This window comes from Saccopteryx bilineata, chromosome 3, assembly GCF_036850765.1.
Source record: "Saccopteryx bilineata isolate mSacBil1 chromosome 3, mSacBil1_pri_phased_curated, whole genome shotgun sequence".
NCBI classification, from domain to species: domain Eukaryota; kingdom Metazoa; phylum Chordata; class Mammalia; order Chiroptera; family Emballonuridae; genus Saccopteryx; species Saccopteryx bilineata.
Window position 1 is genome coordinate 243,384,980 of NC_089492.1, and position 20,216 is coordinate 243,405,195.

The window sequence follows — 20,216 nt, forward strand, 5'->3', positions numbered from 1 at the left end:
ATAAATATTTGTAGAAGGAAGAAAGAATTGAAGATGAAGGAATGTCACAACCCGTGGGGTGAGAAAAGTGCGAGAGAGATGACGCTGGTCTCTTTAAAGTGATATATTTGTTACCTACTTTCTCTACAAATTGGTCACCCTCTGGTTTATGAAGAAGAAAGCAATCTGCTAATGAAATGGCAGGATTCATCCAGTTAATTACTGAATAAGTACATCACAACTCTCCGGGGGCTCATTCAGACCTGAACAGTGCCGCTAGATAGCGCCAGAGGGCAGACGCCGTGCTCTCTGCTGCTCAGCACAAACAATTAGAAAAAGCCCAACCAACAAATTCAGCTGGGACAAAAGTATGGGCGTCGTCTGCCTTCAGAGGGGACCAAGGATAAACACTTTTTTTTTTTTACACAGAATGAGGAAGCATATGCTCTGGAAATGTTCTTGCTCCACCAGCCGGAGGCCAGGAAGCCAGCGTCAGATGCTGCTTCCGGGGCAGCTCTGATTTCAGAAGGAAGACTAAGGCTCAGCAGGTAGGGAGACCTTGAGAACCAGCACCGAATTTCCAAGAAGCCCACATTGGAATGGAGCTGCATAGGGTCTGGCTCAGAAAACTCATTGAATAAGACAATAGAGGCTTATGTGTCAGAAGAAACCAATTCATCTGCCTTACCAGAGGGACCAGCTTGGTATACTGGGGAGATTTTGAAGTTCGAGAGTTGCACAGAGCTGAGTTAAAATCCTGCATGTGTGGTGTTGGGTAAGTCTCTTTCCTTCACTGAGGAACAGTTTACTCATCCCTGGAATCTGGTAGTTGTAAAGAAGGGAAGAATGCTTAGTACAACTCTCAATATTCAGCAGTATGAAAAACTCTTCCAATCACAGCACTAAAACTCATTCACGTGGGAATGGGGATCACGTTAACTGGAAAAAAACGACCTTCTCATTTGTGTCATTGCTTTATCTGATACACACTGATTCTCTGTAAGCTCATCACACTATTTTGCATTTTATTTATTTATACAGGTTACTAGATAGGGTCCTCCTTCAAAGGAAGGGCTGTGCTGTAAATTTCTCTTTGCATTCCCAGAATCTATCAGGGCCCCGAGAACATAACATCTGTTGTATATACAAGCTTTTCTTATGAACAAGTTGTTCCAGCCCACCAAGCTGAATGATTCAGATACAGTGTTATGGCCACATCTCACTTTTTTCTTCACTGTGCTCAGGAAAGAAAACAGAAAATACTACAAACCCGGTGATGAAAATTAATTCCGAATTTTTTTTGTTTTAGCCAAAGACTAAATAGGAGCCAGATGCTGAGCAGCCATTTTTAACATTGGCCAACTCAACCAGCCAAGATGCAAAATAGATTCCAAGACAGAATTACAATATTAGATGTAATTCTAAGATTTTAGTGTCATAGTGAACGAAGACTTGAGCGTGTGGCATTTTAGCTGCAGGCCAAAGAGAAAGATGCAGAGAGAAAGGAGAAACAACCTGGATAGTAGCAAATGATAAGGAGCCAACAGAGTCCAGGATCCCACTGGTGGCCAATACTAAGAAGGAGATAGAGACCCTGGAGCTTAGCTGTCCTGCGTAAGATAGACTTAGTCACTAAATAGCCTCTGTGATTGAGGCAAGTTACTTACTCAGAGATTCAAGTGCTCCATTTATAAAATGGGTGTATTTGTAGACTATGCTGTGGTAACAAACTCTAAAATTCCAGTGACTTGGCAAAACAAAAGTTAGTTTTTCACTTGCTCAAAGTCTCACCCAAAGCAGGTAAGTGGGAGCTCATCTACATTCAGTGACTCGAGGATCCCATTTCCTTCTATCTTGTGACACTACCGTCTCATTGGGTGGCTTACAGTGATACTGCAGCAGGAAAAAGAGAGCTGGAGAAGACACAGTGCAGAAGTGACACATGTCATTTCCATTCAGAACCCATTGGTCAAGGTTAGATTCATAGCCCCAACACAACTGCAAGGGAGACTGACCTCTCTTTCTATCTCTATGAGGTCACCTCACCTTTTTACTTGATTTCTGCCACCACAAATCCCAGACGCTCTTAACACTACTGTTTTTGTACTCTTTCCTTTAGCATATACGTACTCTGTACTTACCATGACCAGACATAGCTTTTAGTACTAGGGATGCAAATTGTTCAAAAATTGTTTTGTAAAAATTACACAGCATATTGACCTCTTCCCTTGTTGGAATGATGCCTTTTAGGTAATTTCTTAGCCTGACCCTTGGGACTTCCTCTCTGGTATCCTGCATACAATTCACTCACCACTTTATTGATCTCAGTCTTGAGAACAAAACCAGGCATATTAGTAACTAAAACCCAGACATGAGAAGAATGACTGACTCTAAGTCCCAGCTGATATTCTTCATATCCCACTTTAGTACTGGCTCAGAAAGAGGGAAGATGCTGAAGAAGAAGCAGATAGAGTTAACAAGGCAGGAAACCATCCTGTAAAATTCCAAATCTTGAGGCAAAAAAGGAACACCTAGTTGGGTCAATTAGTGTTGTTGGTTGCCAGCAACAGAAATAAAGTCTAACTAACTTAAAGAGTTTTTCTGGGCCCTGGCTAGTTGGCTCAGTCGATTGAGTGTTGGCCTGGCATATGGATGTCCTGGGTTTGATTCCTGGCAGGGCACACAGGAGAGGGAACCATCTGCTTCTCCACCCTTTTCCCCACCTCTTTCCCTCCTGTAGCCAAGGCTCCATGGTTCCAGTGAGTTGGCCCCAGGCACTGAGGATGGCTCCCTGGCCTTGCTTCATGTGCTAAAAATAGCTTGGCTACTGGACAATGGTCCAAGATGGACAGAACATTGCCCTTAGGGGGCTTGCTGGATGGATCCTGGTCAGGGCACATGTGGAAGTCTATCTCTCTGCTTTCCCTCCTCTCATTTAATAGTAATAATAATAAAAAAAATTTTCTAGAAGAATATGGGACATCATGAATAAGAATTAAAGAAAAGCTAAAAAATAAGGCTTCAAAAGGGACAGAGTCCAGAGAAACTGAGGGACTCTGTCTGAATCCATGTCTCTGTTAGAGTAAATAGTCCTCAGTCATATTTCTATGTTGTTTTTTTCTTCTCTCTATTCAAGAGATAAATCCTAGGAGAGAGGGAAACTATTTTCTTGGATTGAGGTCATTTCTTCCACTCCACATGCACAGTCTGATGGACAATTTCTTCCACATCTATAATCAATAGGACCTCGTAGTTCCCCAAAACAAATTTGGGGTTTGACTACCAGAATGGGGAATATATGCCAGGCAGACAAAACCATAGATGTCTATCTCCCCACTCTAGGAAATTCTTCCATTTCCAAAGCTATGACATTAAGAACATTTCATGAAGATTTATAAGAATAATTCCTCCTGGAAACATTTTCAATTGTGGAGAGTAAGACTATGGCTCCCATGTCATAAACTTGATGCTTAAGTTGGGACTTTAGAATGGAATTGATAGAAATAAGTTACAGATGATTTAACAATCCAAAAAAACAAAATATTTTATTTTTGTATTATTTGGTTTTCTTTTAGTCTGACCTATTTTTTGTAATTATAATTTTATTAATTTTAAAAACTAGTAGTGCATTCACATGGTCCAGGTACACAATACCTCTATCATGGACCTTAGATGTTGCCATTTTGGGTCATGAGAACTAAACCTCAGGAATGGCAGAACAAGCACTAGAGGAATCCTAGGTTCCGATTATTTTATGAAGTAGAAACATTATGTTAGTCCTGGCCTTTATTGCTCTAGATTTTTATGTAATAGAGAAATAAATAAATAAAAGCCACTCTTGTTTGTTTTTTTCTGTTATAGCCAGTCTAATTCCAACTGACTCTCCGAGGTTACACCATCAGTAAATGATGGAGCCCCGATTCTAACTCAGCTACAGAGCCTGGACCAGGGTGAGCAAGAGAAGCACCCTCAGAGCAAAATTTAAGGAGGCACTCACTCTCAGGGTTGTGCAAGTGTTGACTCTGCACTTGTATGACTCTGAGAGAAGGTGCCTCCTTAAATTTTGCACCTTGGGTGCCTTTCTTGCCCTACCCTGTTCAGTTCCATCAGTTTCCAGAGCCCTGCTCCTTCACATCACACTGAAAGAACAAGGTTTGAGACTGAATCACAATCTATTAATACATCATCCCCCTAGGAAAGTAACTGCTCTTGGTCAGAGATTTAAGAAATACCTCCTTTGATATTAACTATGAGATGTTAAGATTGAAAAATTTTTCTTAAGTCTCCACTTCATAGCACCCCTGCTATTCAAAGAGCTAGCTTTTAGCATTTGCTGGCATGGGAGTGAACAGCCCTTCTGAAATACCTCACCCTCCCACCCGCTTCCCAGGCAGGCAGTCTTGTTTATATGTCGTTTCTCCAGATGAATCATTTGTAGCCAGAGTACAGCTTCCACTTGTCCATGAGAAACTGTTCAAAACAATCCTTTCTATTCTGCATAAAACCTCACGAGTAACAATAGGTATTACAAATAAGGCTGCGATTTGTCAGCCTCTCAAAGTCAGGAAACAAAGGAAAGTAACTATGTGCCATCAAAAATCATTTTGAAAGAAAAAACAAAATCTTCCCTGTGACGGCTTTTATTTATTTATTTATTTTTGAGCTTCCACCTTTTTCAAAACTGTCTTTTACATTATGCTCCCTGCAGAAGCCTTTCCAGTTCCTTTTGCTTCTAGTTCCAGTATGATTTTCACATGCAACTTCCTGAAATCCATTCAGAGAGTCATCATGAGGAGAGGGGGTATTTTGAGAGGGGGAGAGAGAGGGCTGGTTTAGGAGCCAAAGTTTAATTGCCATTTGCATCTTAGGGATCAGAACCCCCAAATGAAGGTTAGTGGAAATGTAATAATTTCTCAATATTGTGTTTGATATGCTGAATTTATGCACAAAGACCTTCCAAAGAAATGCTTTTTTTTTTTTTTTTTTTTTTTTTTTTTGTAGTAGATCCCTGTAGAACTCTCAGGAACAGAGAAAACTGTAGGTGGTGAGACAGAGGCTGGAAAAGGCAACAGAAGTGGACAATGGGGTTTGGGTCATGTCTTGTGAACAGGCACAGTCCCAGAGGCTTCACGTTCATTCACACGGCCCGCTGCAAAGTGAGCGGTTTAATCTCCATCTCACAGGGTGCAAAACAATGAAGCTCAGAGAGATGAAGTAGCTGGCCCAAGATCACACAGCAAAGAAAAGTCAAGTGGGGATCCAAATCCAAGTTGATCCAGTCTTTCAGGTGTACCTCACTGTGAAAGTTCAGCCTGTCTTTTGTTAAAGGGAAGATCCGCAATATGTGGTGAGCTGGGACACTGAGGATCTAGTCCGAGCATGAGGATACGATTCAAAGCTTTCCAGTTCCTTGGACCTCAGGGTTCTCACCTACATTAGGAGAGAGTAGAGCTAGCTGGCTCTTAAACTGCTTCTGCTCTCTGACAATCTGGGTTTCCACATCTACTTTCATCAAAGGCATCCAACAAAAGAATCAAAATAACAGGAAGGGTGAGCCACAAGCGGGATCCCTCCGCGTGGGTCAGGAATCCAGGAAAGGCCAGAGACAGACACTGCCGGGTAAATAAACTGAGCTTGGTGTTCATAGCACCCTCTCATTTCCTTGTCCACTTCTCTATTCCCTGCCTTCACCATCCAGGTACTCTGTTCCTGGCCTTACCACCTCCAGCCCTCACCAATTTATAGCACCCCATTCAGGCTTGCTGAGATGCCTGCAGTGCAGTGTTAAAGATCTTTTTTGTTTTTATCTAGCCAAATGGATGGCATTTTTTTGCAAATTATAAGAAGGTGGGCCAACCTGGGCCAACATACCCCTGAATTAGGATGAGTGGCTTAGAGGGCAGAGCACAGACTGACTTTCAGTTCCTGCCTTCCCCGTTACAGTATACAGCTCACACAACTGTATGCGGCAGCCCTGAGACTAGGCCAACAACTGATTCATTTAAGTAAATGGTTCTGTATCCACCCAATTATGGATGCCAAAAAGGAACCTAGGAGATATTCTTGACTCTTTTTTCACTTTTACCTTTCATGTTCTGCCTACTGGACTATTGTTTTAGTTCTTATTTATCACTTAGATTTTCCATTGATCCCTACCACCACCGCCAGAGGAAAGAACACAATCTTTCTTCCAAAATACAACTCTAGATCCCTGATTGGCCTCCTTCATCTATATCAACCTACCTTGTGTTTATTCCCATTATCACAGCCAGAAGGTAGATGAACTCAACTAGCTTAACAGAGAGAACTAGCAAATTGAAAAATCTTTTCAAAAAATAAATATCCCCTTTCTTGCTTGAAATTCCCAGTGGTTTTTCATGACTCTTTTTTTTTTTTTTTTTTTTTTTTTTTAATAAATTTTTATTAATGGTAATGGGATGACATTAATAAATCAGGGTACATATATTCAAAGAAAACATGTCTAGGTTATTTTGTCATCAAATTATGTTGCAAACCCCTCGCCCAAAGTCAGATTGTCCTCCGTCACCCTCTATCTAGTTCTCTGTGCCCCTCCCCCTCCCCCTAACTCTCTCCCTCCCTCCCTCCCTCCCATGTCCTCCCTCCCCCCCCACCCTTGGTAACCACCACACTCTTGTCCATGTCTCTTAGTCTCATTTTTATGTTCCACCAATGTATGGAATCATGTAGTTCTTGTTTTTTTCTGATTTGCTTATTTCACTCCTTATAATGTTATCAAGATCCCACCATTTTGCTGTAAATGATCTGATGTCATCATTTCTTATGGCTGAGTAGTATTCCATAGTGTATATGTGCCACATCTTCTTTATCCAGTCTTCTATTGAAGGGCTTTTTGGTTGTTTCCATGTCTTGGCCACTGTGAACAGTGCTGCAATGAACATGGGGCTACATGTGTCTTCACGTATCAATGTTTCTGAGGTTTTGGGGTATATACCCAGTAGAGGGATTGCTGGGTCATAAGGTAGTTCTATTTGCAGTTTTTTGAGGAACCACCATACTTTCCTCCATAATGGTTGTACTACTTTACAGTCCCACCAACAGTGAATGAGGGTTCCTTTTTCTCCACAGCCTCTCCAACATTTGCTATTACCCGTCTTGTTGATAATAGCTAATCTAACAGGGGTGAGATGGTATCTCATTGTAGTTTTGATTTGCATTTCTCTAATAACTAATGAAGCTGAGCATCTTTTCATATATCTGTTGGCCATTTGTATCTCTTCCTGGGAGAAGTGTCTGTTCATGTCCTCTTCCCATTTTTTTATTGGATTGCTTGTTTGTTTGTTGTTGAGTTTTATGAGTTCTTTGTAAATTTTGGATATTAGGCCCTTATCTGAGCTGTCGTTTGAAAATATCAGTTCCCATATAGTTGGCTGTCTGTTTATTTTGATATCAGTTTCTCTTGCTGAGCAAAAACTTTTAATTCTGATGTAGTCCCATTCATTTATCTTTGCCTTCACTTCTCTTGCCATTGGAGTCAAGTTCATAAAATGTTCTTTAAAACCCAGGTCCATGATTTTAGTACCTATGTCTTCTTCTATGTACTTTATTGTTTCAGGTCTTATATTTAGGTCTTTGATCCATTTTGAATTAATTTTAGTACACGGGGACAGGCTGTAGTCAAGTTTCATTCTTTTGCATGTGGCTTTCCAGTTTTCCCAACACCATTTGTTGAAGAGGCTTTCTTTTCTCCATTGTGTGTTGTTGGCCCCTTTATCAAAGATTATTTGACCATATATATGTGGTTTTATTTCTGGGCTTTCTATTCTGTTCCATTGGTCTGAGTGTCTATTTTTCTGCCAATACCATGCTGTTTTGATTATCGTGGCCCTATAATATAGTTTAAAGTCAGGTATTGTAATGCCCCCAGCTTCATTCTTTTTCCTTAGGACTGTTTTGGCTATTCGGGGTTTTTTATAGTTCCATATAAATCTGATGATTTTTTGTTCCATTTCTTTAAAAAATCTCATAGGGATTTTGATGGGAATTGCATTAAATTTGTATATTGCTTTGGGTAATATGGCCATTTTGATTATATTTATTCTTCCTATCCAAGAACAAGGAATATTTTTCCATCTCATTGTATCTTTTTCGATTTCCCTTAACAATGCTTTGTAATTTTCATTATATAGGTCCTTTACGTTCTTTGTTATGTTTATTCCTAGGTATTTTATTTTTTTTGTTGCAATCGTGAAGGGGATTATTTTTTTGAGTTCGTTTTCTAATATTTCATTGTTGGCATATAGAAAGGCTATGGACTTTTGTATGTTAATTTTGTATCCTGCGACCTTACTGTATTGGTTTATTGTTTCTAATAATCTTTTTGTGGAGTCCTTCGGGTTTTCGATGTATAGGATCATATCATCAGCAAAAAGTGATAGCTTTACTTCTTCTTTTCCGATATGGATGCCTTTTATTTCTTTGTCTTGTCTGATTGCTCTGGCCAGAACTTCTAGCACCACGTTGAATAAGAGTGGAGAGAGTGGACAACCCTGTCTTGTTCCTGATTTAAGGTAGAAAGTCCTCAGTTTTATGCCGTTTAATAGGATGTTGGCTGATGGTTTATCATATATGGCCTTTATCATGTTGAGATATTTTCCTTCTATACCCATTTTGTTGAGAGTCTTAAACATAAAATTGTGTTGTATTTTATCAAAAGCCTTTTCTGCATCTATTGATAAGATCATGTGGTTTTTGTTCTTTGTTTTGTTGATATGGTGTATTACGTTAACCGTTTTGCGTATGTTGAACCATCCTTGAGATTCTGGGATGAATCCCACTTGATCATGATGTATTATTTTTTTAATATGTTGTTGTATTCGGTTTGCCAGTATTTTGTTTAGTATTTTAGCATCTGTATTCATTAGAGATATTGGTCTGTAGTTTTCTTTCTTTGTGCCATCCTTGCCAGGTTTTGGTATGAGGGTTATGTTGGCCTCATAAAATGTGTTTGGAAGTATTGCTTCTTCTTCAATTTTTTGGAAGACTTTGAGTAGAATAGGAACCAAGTCTTCTTTGAATGTTTGATAGAATTCACTAGTATAACCGTCTGGGCCTGGACTTTTATTTTTGGGGAGATTTTTAATAGTTTTTTCTATTTCCTCCCTGCTGATTGGTCTGTTTAGGCTTTCTGCTTCTTCATGACTCAGTCTAGGAAGGTTGTATTGTTCTAGGAATTTATCCATTTCTTCTAGGTTGTTGTATTTGGTGGCATATAATTTTTCATAGTATTCTACAATAATTCTTTGTATTTCTATGATGTCTGTGGTGATCTCTCCTCTTTCATTTTGGATTTTATTTATTTGAGTCCTGTGTCTTTTTTCCTTGGTGAGTCTTGCCAAGGGTTTGTCAATTTTGTTGATCTTTTCAAAGAACCAGCTCCTTGTTTTATTGATTTTTTCTATAGTTTTTCTGTTCTCTATTTCATTTATTTCTGCTCTGATTTTTATTATCTCCTTTCTTCGGCTGGTTTTGGGTTGTCTTTGTTCTTCTTTTTCTAGTTCCTTAAGGTGTGAAGTTAAGTGGTTTACTTCGGCTCTCTCTTGTTTGTTCATATAGGCCTGAAGTGATATGAACTTTCCTCTTATTACTGCTTTTGCTGCATCCCAGAGATTCTGATATGTCGTATTTTCATTTTCATTTGTCTGTATATATCTTTTGATTTCTGCACTTATTTCTTCTTTGACCCATTCATTTTTTAGAATTATGTTGTTTAGTTTCCACATTTTTGTGGGTTTTTCCCCCTCTTTTTTGCAGTTGAATTCTAGTTTCAAGGCTTTATGATCAGAAAATATGCTTGGTACAATTTCAATTTTTCTAAATTTGCTGATATTGTCTTTGTGGCCCAACATATGGTCAATTCTTGAGAATGTTCCATGTACACTAGAGAAAAATGTATACTCAGTCCCTTTGGGATGAAGTGTCCTGTAGATGTCTATCATATCCAGGTGTTCTAGTATTTCGTTTAAGGCCACTATATCTTTATTGATTCTCTGTTTGGATGACCGATCTAGAGCCGTCAGCGGTGTATTGAGGTCTCCAAGTATGATTGTATTTTTGTTAGTTTTTGTTTTAAGGTCAATAAGTAGCTGTCTTATATATTTTGGTGCTCCTTGGTTTGGTGCATATATATTAAGGATTGTTATGTCTTCTTGATTCAACTTCCCCTTAATCATTATGAAATGACCATTTTTGTCTCTGAGTACTTTTTCTGTCTTGTAGTCAGCATTATTAGATATGAGTATTGCTACGCCTGCTTTTTTTTGGGTGTTGTTTGCTTGGAGTATTGTTTTCCAGCCTTTCACTTTGAATTTGTTTTTATCCTTGTTGCTTAGATGTGTTTCTTGTAGGCAGCATATAGTTGGATTTTCTTTTTTAATCCATTCTGCTACTCTGTGTCTTTTTATTGGTAAGTTTAATCCATTTACATTTAGTGTAATTATTGACACTTGTGGGTTCCCTACTGCCATTTTATAAATTGCTTTCTGTTAGTTTTGTATCTAGTTTGATTCTTCTCTTTTGTTTTTCTATCATTTGTTTTTGTTTGTTTGTGTTCCATACTTCTTTCCTCTGTTGCTACCTTTTTTAAGTCAAGTGTTTTTGTGGTGGTTTTTTTAAGGGTGGTTACCATTAAGTAATGAAAAGGGTACCTACCATATTCATTGTAGTACCCTATCTTATAAGTATTTCTGCACTTCATCATCCTTTGCTACTGTTAATCTCCATCCTCTCCCTCCTTTTTTTCCTTTGTTGTCACAGTTTAAGTTTGGTTTTATTGTGTTCTTGGTGGAGCTGTTACTTGTGGTGTTGTTTTCTTTTGTTCTTTGAATCTGGTTGGAAAACCCCCCTTAGTATTTCCTGGAGTGGGGGCTTTCTGTTGATAAATTCTCTCATCTTTTCTGTATTTGTGAATGTTTTTATATCTCCTTCATACTTGAAGGATAGCTTTGATGGGTATAGTATTCTTGGCTGAAAGTTCCTCTCTTTCAGGGCTTTAAATATTGGGGTCCACTCTCTTCTAGCTTGTAGAGTTTCTGCTGAGAAATCTGATGATAATCTAATAGGCCTTCCTTTATATGTTGTACTCTTCTTTTCCCTGGCTGCCTTGAGAATTTTTTCTTTGTCATTGGTTTGTGTCATCTTTATTATGATGTGCCTTGGAGTGGGTTTGTTGGGGTTAAGAAAACTTGGTGTTCTGTTTGCTTCTTGAATTTGAGGCTTTAGTTCCTTCCACAGGCTTGGGAAGTTCTCGTCTATTATTTGTTTGAGTATATTCTCCATTCCATTTTCTTTCTCTTCTCCCTCTGATATACCTATTATTCTTACGTTATTCTTTCTGATGGAGTTAGACAATTCCTGTAGGGCTTTCTCATTTTTTATTATTCTTGAGTCTCTTTCTTCTTCTCTCTGTTGTGCCTCAAGTTGTTTGTCTTCTATTTCACTAATCCTATCTTCAATCTGGGCTGTTCTGTTAGCTAAGCTTTTTACCTCGTTTTTCAGCTCGTGAATTGAGTTTTTCATTTCTGTTTGATTTGTTTTTATAGTTTCAATTTCCTTGGTAATATATTCTTTGTGTTCATTGAGTTGTTTTCTGATCTCCCTATATTGCCTTTCTGTGTTTTCTTGTATATCTCTGAGTATTTTTAAGATTTCTATTTTAAATTCTCTGTCATTTAGCTCCAAGGCTTCCAATATGTTAAGTCTTTTCTCCATAGATTTTTCCACATCTATTTGTGTTACCTCTCTTTCTTTTGTATCCATAATATTCGATTTCCTCTTTCTTATCGGCATCTGAGGGTGGTCTTATTGATAGCACGCGGGCGCACTCCCTGGCGGCTTGAATGAGCGTCGCTGCGGTAGCTTCCTCCACACCCTCGTCTCTCAGATTCAAGTGATAACAGTCCTTTTGCTTTCAGTTTGTGTGGAACTCCGGAATGCTCCGAGGATAAATTTTTCTGTTTCTAGTTGATAAATTTGTTGTGATTTAGGGGAGAGCTGTCGGACGCGCTTCTCACGGCGCCATTTCCGTGACGTCACTCCCGGTTTTTCATGACTCTTAAGATAAAGACAAAATTATTCTCCCAGGCCTCTGTACCATCAGGCCCCTCCCTATGCCTCCAGCTTCATCTGGCCTGGCCTTCCTTTCAGCTCTCTTCTCTCCAGTTCCTGGAGAGTGGCCCATGCACACACTGTTTCTGTCACCTAGAGCACAGGCCCACCTTTCTGCCTGTGCCTATTAACTCCTATTCATAGTTCAAATGTGTATGAAGTCAAGCATTATGTCTTAGCAAGGTCTTCCACGACCCCCCTGACTGGCTAGCCTCCCTCATATGATAAGGGCCTTCTTCCCTTTATGGCATTCATCAGAGTTACAATTCCACATGTACCTGTGAGATTATTGGACACTGTCTCTCCAACCAGGCTGTAAGGTGCATGACACAGTGCCCTGGGCTCATCACTGCATTCCTGACTTCTTAGCATATTGTCCAGCACACAGCCTGTAGCTGATAAATATATGTTGAATAAATGCAGGTTTGTCTGGCTTGGACAAACCAACATCTAAGAATGACCACTTTTGACAATTGCCCAAGTGATCTGTGAGTTTAACTTCTAAAACAAGTTTGTAAAAGAATGAGGAAGAAGAGCAAATCAGAAAATTAGCAATTGACAACACTTCCACCCAAAGGTCGCTGGCTTGAAGCCCAATGTTGCTGGCTTGAGCCCAAGGTCGCTGGCTTGCGCAAGGGGTCACTCACTCTGCTGTAACCCGCCAGTCAAGGCACATATGAGAAAGCAATCAATGAACAACAATCAACAAACAACTAAGATGCCACAACGAAGAATTGATGCTTCTCATCTTTCTCCCTTCCTGTCTGCTCCTATCTGTCCCTCTCTCTCTCTTCTCTCTGTCTCTGTCAAAACAAACAAACAAACAAACAAAAAACATACAAACACATTTCCCTCATAAGCAGCCAACTCTGAAAGCATCTTCTATGAGGTATTGTGGTTAATTGGTTTCTAGCAAATATTTGTTGAATCCATCAATAAAATCTAATCATTTGAGGCCCAGATTATATGCTACATCTGCTAGGGTCATTTCTAATGTGTAGCAGTCTCCAGAAATAATCTCTCTGTCCCTTTTATGTTCAAAGTATTTCACCATTCCCTCTCTGATGATGGTTTTTTATCTTGCATTAAGAGTTATTTGGGTATATGTTGTAGAGCACATTGTAATTGTCTAATTTATTCCTGTTCTGATCCTCCATCCCCCAAAACCTGCACAGTGTCTATCTATGGCAGTGGTTCTCAAACTTTCTGAAGTTGGGGCACATTTAAAATCCTACGAATAATTGTAGGCACACTATATACAAATTTCTGAGAAATATGTTATAATAATTAAGTCAAATATTAAATAAAAAATATAAAGTCAAAGCGTGCTTTTATGGTAATTAAATGATATAAATATGACAAAATTAAATTTATTCTGACATTAAAAACACTTTTATGTTATATTTTTGAGTTATGCTTTTTAGAATTCATAAAAAAGAGGGGATAAAAATTAAAAAATGACAAAAAAATGATCTTTTTATATATATAGATACATGCTTAGTAAGATTTAGTAAATTTGGCAGGTCCCGGCACAAATGTGTTAAGTTTTTTCATTCTTGTGTTTATGAGAAACATGAGCCTGATGTGTCCTAGCAATTTCTTCAGTGTTTGGGCATATATTTGAAAGGAAAACTCTCATTTTCTCTTTAATACATTGAAGAATTCCCCTCTATTTCTTTTCATTGTGTTGAGTGCAGAAAACCCCCACCATACATATCATCCTAACTTTACACCAAACAAAGGATAGAAGAAACTTGCCTCCAGTCTTTCCGGGGAACATGGGGGGTAGTGTAAACAATCCAGCACCACAGCTTAACAGCCTTTCGCAACCTAATCAGGCAAGTGAGGTGGGGGGTTGGGCAGACTGTCAGCTTACAGCCAATTCCCCACACGTCTGTCCCCCAAAAATCTAAACTCCAAAATTCTGTTGGTTTTTTTTGGTCCCCAACAGGCACATATTTCTCTGGAATACCATAGGGCACACCTGGAAATCTTCTAGGGTGCACACTTTGAGAACCACTGATCTATGGTAATACTCAAATAAAATTTGGCAGATGAGTGAATGCACAAATGAATGATAAATAATGCTTGAATTAGCTCTGTCTCTCTCTCTCTCTCTCTCTCTCTCTCTCTTAAGGTATGGACTATTAATTTGATTGTATTTCTGACTTTCCTGATCCCATACTGTCTTCTAAAAAGCTGGAGGAAAGATTATATTCAATTACTACAATTTATTGTCTATTCTTTATTAAGACTCCCTTGTGAGAAGTCAGATTTTATTTCCCTTCCCCCAATCAAGCATTTGCAGTTCATATGATCTTGATAGCTTTCTAATTCAAATCCAAGAACTTCCAGTGCCAGATAATTGAGCAAAATACTTCTGAGGTCTATAATTCAGCTTTGGAGATCTTAGCACCCACCATGTAATTGTCTAAATTGAAATTCAGTTTAATAACTGTCAACACTTTCCTTGAGTCTTTTGTTTGTACCAGTCAACTACATGTATTGGTACATAGAAAATCCATCCTTTTTTCCAGGTCTTCTAATTAAAAGGCAGTTTAGATAATTTTTCAGAGTGATAGGAGTCTCATCTCTGTTCTAACAATGATTTACTATTAGCATTAACATATATGTACTGAAATGAAATATGCTTTTGAGTTATAAAGTTTGAGAGTAAAGAGAGACCTCAGAGGTTATTTGACCTAAATACCCATTTTACAGGTGATGAAACAAGTCCAGGGAGATGAAGTGACTGGCCAAGTGGGTTGTACAACTAAAATCTAAACTCAGGTCTTTGGAGTTGGTCAAAATATTTATTGTACCTCTATGATGTGCCAGGCTCTCAAATACTTTATCATCAGTTATCTCCAATAACACCTCAGGAAAGATTTATAATTCACATTTTGCAGGTAAAGAAACTGGGCTTAGAAAGTTGAAATGGTTTGTTGCACGTCCTATGGATTTATTAGGTCCTCCATATAACAAGGTTGGGGTTAAAACCCAATTCTGTCTAAATCTGAAGATAAAGCTTCTTCTACCACACCATGGTGCTCAAGGTCAATGGAGCGTTCGTGAAGAAAACACTACTAGTCAGTGCTGGGTCTGAGACAAAAACAAAACAAAACAAATTCTAAACTAGATGTGTCACATGTTTGCACCCTTCCTCCCACATACAACCACCACCAGCTCCCTGGATACCTCTACCAATCTCTTCTCATACTTTACTATGCATATATCTTTTTAAAATACAATTTATAATCACATAAGTCTTGAGTAGGGCCTGAAATTCTGCAGATTCTGATATTCTAACGTGATGCAAATGCTTCTAGTCCTGAGACCACATGTTATGTAGCAAGGCTGCTAAAAATATGACTCCGTGTCCAGCGGCCTCATTTTCAGCTTTGTTAAGCAGCAAAATTCATAAGGTTAAGGGAGGGAAGCCATGGTTAAATAGTTGGAGGGGGTACAATGTTTGTGTAGGTATCATTTGCTGGGCATCTTACTGTGTACTGAATGAACATCATGCTAAGGACTTTACAGGTATAATCACATTTAATCCCTATGTAACCCTTTGAGTAACTATTGGCATCCACATTATACAGACAAGGAAACAGACTCAGTTTAGGCAACTTCTCCAAATTCACATGGTTCTGTCTGATTTCAAAGCTCATGCTCTTAACACCCAAAGAAAATCTGAATGGCACTTTTGAGGAGGAAGGAGTCTTCCAGCAGATATTAATGAGCTGTTGTGGACATCACAAACCCAACACCAAGGTGCTAACGAGTATTTCAGACCACATGTTGATCAACTTGCTAGAGGAATGTGCAAAGGATTCATTCACACCCAGACAGAAAAAAGCAGGAATAGCCTGAGGGAAAATTAGAAATAACTTGCACACTCAACAATAGACAATGGTTAAATAAAGCATAGTATATAAGGCAATAGAATCCTAATTAGTTAGTCAGTCTTACTAATTATACAGATTTCAGATAATATATTTGCTAGTATAACATAATCTGAATTTTGTTCAGAAAAAGATGTGTGTGTTTATACCTAGGAAAAGATTGGAATGACTTACTTCAAGAAATTAATATTGGTAACATTTGGATGGCATTATTTTTCATGTTTTAAATTTTATTTTTATACTTCTGTATTTCTCATATTTCTATAAAAGCATGTATCATATGTATAAGTTTTTAAAGAAAAAAGTAAATATTCAAGAGAAGCCAGGAAAAAGCTGAAAAAAGATGAAGGTAAACATGTACTACCAGATATTAAAATAAATTATAAAGCTATAAATATTACAACAATTTAAAATTGGGAAATACTAGACTGACAGTGGGAAAAAAATAAAAAAATAAAGTAAAATATCCGTAAGATTTGAACACAAATAATTTATTTTTCCTGTTGGATTGAGATTTTCCTAAAACTAATTCAAAACTATTGTATGCCCCCAAAATACAGTATATGCAGTCAATAGACCATTGACAAAATGGAGAAAAACATTTCTAACATAGAGAATAAATGTGACTAGTTTTCTTAATATGTAAAGTGTTCTTATAACACAATAAAAAAATTGGTAAAAATGTGAACAACTGTTCCCCCCAAAAGGGGAAAAAGAATAAGAGAATGAATCCTAGCTGTGGCACCATTTTGAAGGGGGCATTATGCCACTGTCTACTCTGGCCAGTAGAGTTTTTATGTGATTATCAAGATAGAAATTCACATAAAGCTAGAACAGGAACAATCCCATTTGTCACATCTCACCACTGAGGGGTTCATCAATAACTTAATGAGGGAGGAATAAGAAATTAATGTCAGGATCCCACTGTGCACCATTCACAGTTTGTTATATATACTCAGGTTTGTACTGACTGCATAATAAACCATAGCAAGAGGGAGGTCAAATGGTATCAAGAATGGAAAGAATGTGAAAAGAGGCTTAAATCTCAGCTCTTCCTCTAGCTGTGTGTATCCTTGGACAGCCTCATTGAACCTTCTCTTCCTCATCTATAAATGAAAGCAATAAATCCTATTTATAATAGTTTTCTGTGGAAAAAAAAGACGAGATCATGTATTAAAGCATTTAGTACCTTTAGCGAGTACTCAATAAATAATAACTATTATACAGCCCCAGAATTATTATCACCACCCATGTAAGGGCAAGAACAGAGCCAATTTGTCTATCCTGCCCCAGAATACTGAGCAGAGACCGGGTCCCTGTGATTTCCAGGTTGGGGGTGGACACAGCATTATGGCAGCATGGGTGCAGTATGGCTTTGCCTCATGTTCAAAGCCCTGCACCAGCACGAACTCCTACTTAGAGGACCTCTCAGGGCGTTTGTTTCCTCATGGAGTGAAACCATTGGCGGCACAATCTGTAGGAATCAAATGAAAGGGGATCGTGTTTGGGAAAACACCCTCTGAGCCGTGAAGCTGTCTACCTCAGCCCCGGCTTCCCCAGTCCTGAGGCAAGCCTATCCAGCAACGTGTACCTGCAAGTTTCCTGATCACCTCCTCATCCCATCCGGCAGGACTTAGGGGATGTTCTCAGCCCAGGAATCTGGTAACTTAGCCCAAACCAAGCAGTACACAGTCATGATCCCAAGATCAATCTGACTGGAAAGCTATGGGAAACTAGGCTGCCCTCTAAGCTGCCAGTACCAACCAGACCTACGCCATCTGGCCCTATTACCTATGCCTTCACTGCCAACCAGACCAGGACCTGATATCCTAAGATCAATTAATAGCTACCATTTATGGCATGTTTCCTGTGTTCTGAGAATGATGCTATGTATTTTCTGTGCTATGTTTTTTATTAATCCTCACAGCAGATCTCTGAGATAAGAACTCTTATCTCCCTTTCTACAGATGGGAAGACTGAGGTTTACAGAAGGTAAGTGCAGAAGTTTATTAACTTACGGTTTATAAATGATGGACCAGGGCCTCGAACCCAAGTTTGTCCAGCTATGATCTTTGTCATTATTCTGCTTCTCTAGGAATTATTCTGTAGATGTGCCCCCAAGCAGTAAAGCGACCTTCCCAAGGTCACAGAGCTGATAGGTACCAAAACTGAGATTCAAATCTACTGCTCTCCAAGTCCAAAGTCATGTGTTCCCCATGACACCATGCTGCCTTCCCCAATCTCATATGACTAACTTCTGCCTAAGTGCCCCTTCCCTGAGCCCAGCACCTATTGTTGTCCCAGATATCGGTTATTAGCCTTAAACTATGCCTAACTTTTCTCAGCTACTCTCCCCTGGAGGGATGGTGGGGGGCTGGGTTCTAGAGTTTGTCCTTGCTGCTGGGACACTTAGTGCATATGGACAGATCTTCCCCAAAGGAGACAAATCCTTTCATGGTTCCAAAGAATGCAAGTAGCAGCTCCCACTCCAGGCACACCTGCCTTTGAGAATGAGAAACTAACAGCCTTGTCCACTGGTTGCTACGCTGGGTCTCCTTGATCCTTGGTTGCCCTGCTCCTCAGCTGACCTGAGCAGGGCGGAGAGGTTGATCCCTCATTCTGAAGGCTCCTGGTTTCGACCTCTTGCTCATCAAACATGCTAGAGACCCGTAGTTCCTTGTATCGAGCCTGACTCATGACAACTGTAAGCTGTTATTTTTTATTATGTTTGTTCCTTTCCAATTGTAAAAGCAACACGCTCATTGTGTTATTTCCCACAGCTGTGACAAGCCTGTCCTCTCCACAGCAGTACTGTGGAAGCGTAAAGGAAGCAGGAGTTGGCAATGAAGTATCGCAACTGGCATGAGGACAGATGAAAAGCCCTCCGAGGAGTTCAGAGGATGCTACCACTGGATAAATTTGCAAATAAAGGCTCTCATTCAAACCGAGGGATTTGCCAGAGGAATCGCAGATTAAGAAATGGAATATTTAAACACTTCAAACCATTTCCTTGGAAAGGTTTTCCGCACCTAGTTGGAGGAGCGAGTCATCTTCCTGTGTGAAGTGTTCAAGCTCACTTCCTGTGAGTAATGAAAGGGTCATTCAGGTTTGGCCGAAGCCACTGTGCACGTGATAGAGCCCACGGCACTACAGCTTCCTTTTCCGAAAGCAGAGGTACTGCCTCTTGGGCTTCTGGCTTTTCTCCCGGCTGTGAAACAACCAGAGTTTCTGAGGGGCATCTGCTGCCAGCATCTGCCAACTTCTTACCCAGTGCCCCGTGCATCCTTGGTGTCTGTGACTCACAGCAAGCTCACACCAGAAGCTAGTCCCCAGAGTCTCTGTGTAGGCTCTGTTGGCTGAATGTTGTGCCAGCCCTGAGAAAGGTCTGGGGAACTGGCAGGCAGCAGTCACGCGTGTTGGAGAGCCTCAAAGAGCCAGCCCCAGCTCAGGCTGCAGCAGCACAAGGGCAGAAATAGAAACCAGCACGAACTGATCTGTGTGATGAATGGGACTGTCTGTTCATTAGGCTGGAAAACACATACCACAGACCTGGTGGAGAACGCAACTGCAAGCCATACATGCAGAAGTGCATATGTTATCTGGCATGAATAACCTAGGCCTGTCAAAAGAGATAAGAAAAGAGATGAACCTATTACTCTGAGCAGCAAACCAAGGAAGACAATGAGAGACTCGGTGTTTTGGAAACACCCATCCTATTGCTAATTTAGGTCAATCTGACAGCCTCCAAATGACCTCATAGAACCAGCCTGCGAGGGAAGTGTTGGGAGAGCTGTCACTCCCACTTTATACAAACTGAGTTTCAGAGAGGTTAATTGCCACGGGTGACACCAATAGTCATGGCCCATTGGCATTTGAACCCACATCTGTCAGACTCCCATGCTCTTAGCTAATTCAAAACTCATTTTGTTCTGACAGATTTTTATTGAAAGCCACCTGTGTGCAACATCCTAGCTTGGAGCCAGGTATCTTCATGAGGCATTGAATGAAAAAAAGAAATATAGAGAGGGAAGTCTGACCTTTGCTGCTTTCTAGCTGTGTGACCTTGAGCAAGTCACTAATAATCTTCTGCACCTCAGTGTTTAACCCTGAGATCACTGAGAAGTTTGCCAGGGAGAGGTTCCTTGAGGCCATTTTCCTTATTGGCCCTAAAGAAGTATAGATTCCTCA

The 20,216-nt window shown here is 39.6% G+C and overlaps 1 long non-coding RNA gene across 2 annotated transcripts; it reads left to right on the forward strand.

Moving 5' to 3' along the window:
* Nucleotides 1–483: 483 nt before the first annotated feature.
* On the forward strand, nt 484–19,965 carry LOC136329043 (uncharacterized). 2 transcript variants are annotated; one of them, XR_010730140.1, is made up of 2 exons: nt 484–754; nt 18,809–19,965. It is a non-coding gene; the product is annotated as an uncharacterized lncRNA (long non-coding RNA). The 2 variants fall into 2 exon arrangements; XR_010730141.1 differs by lacking the exon at nt 484–754 and adding an exon at nt 17,955–18,020.
* Nucleotides 19,966–20,216: the final 251 nt, after the last annotated feature.